Raw genomic sequence first — 218 nt, 5'->3', positions numbered from 1 at the left:
GGAAAGGGGGGAAAGAGTAACTTTCCAATGGAGAAACCTGACAGACACGACCTCAGCCAGGTGATCAAGGTCAGTATCAATAGAGATCACATGTTGACCGTGTGCATCTTCATAATATACAATGAATATTGGACGTTATCTTTGTGGTCTTCCTCGCAAGAACCCGTAACTCCAGTCTAACCGTGAGAAAAACACCAGACAAATTCCAACAGAAAAAC

The sequence above is a fragment of the Phocoena sinus genome, chromosome 4 (genome assembly GCF_008692025.1).
Source record: "Phocoena sinus isolate mPhoSin1 chromosome 4, mPhoSin1.pri, whole genome shotgun sequence".
In the NCBI taxonomy this organism is placed as follows: Eukaryota; Metazoa; Chordata; class Mammalia; order Artiodactyla; family Phocoenidae; genus Phocoena; species Phocoena sinus.
Note: the sequence above shows the minus strand (reverse complement) of the source record.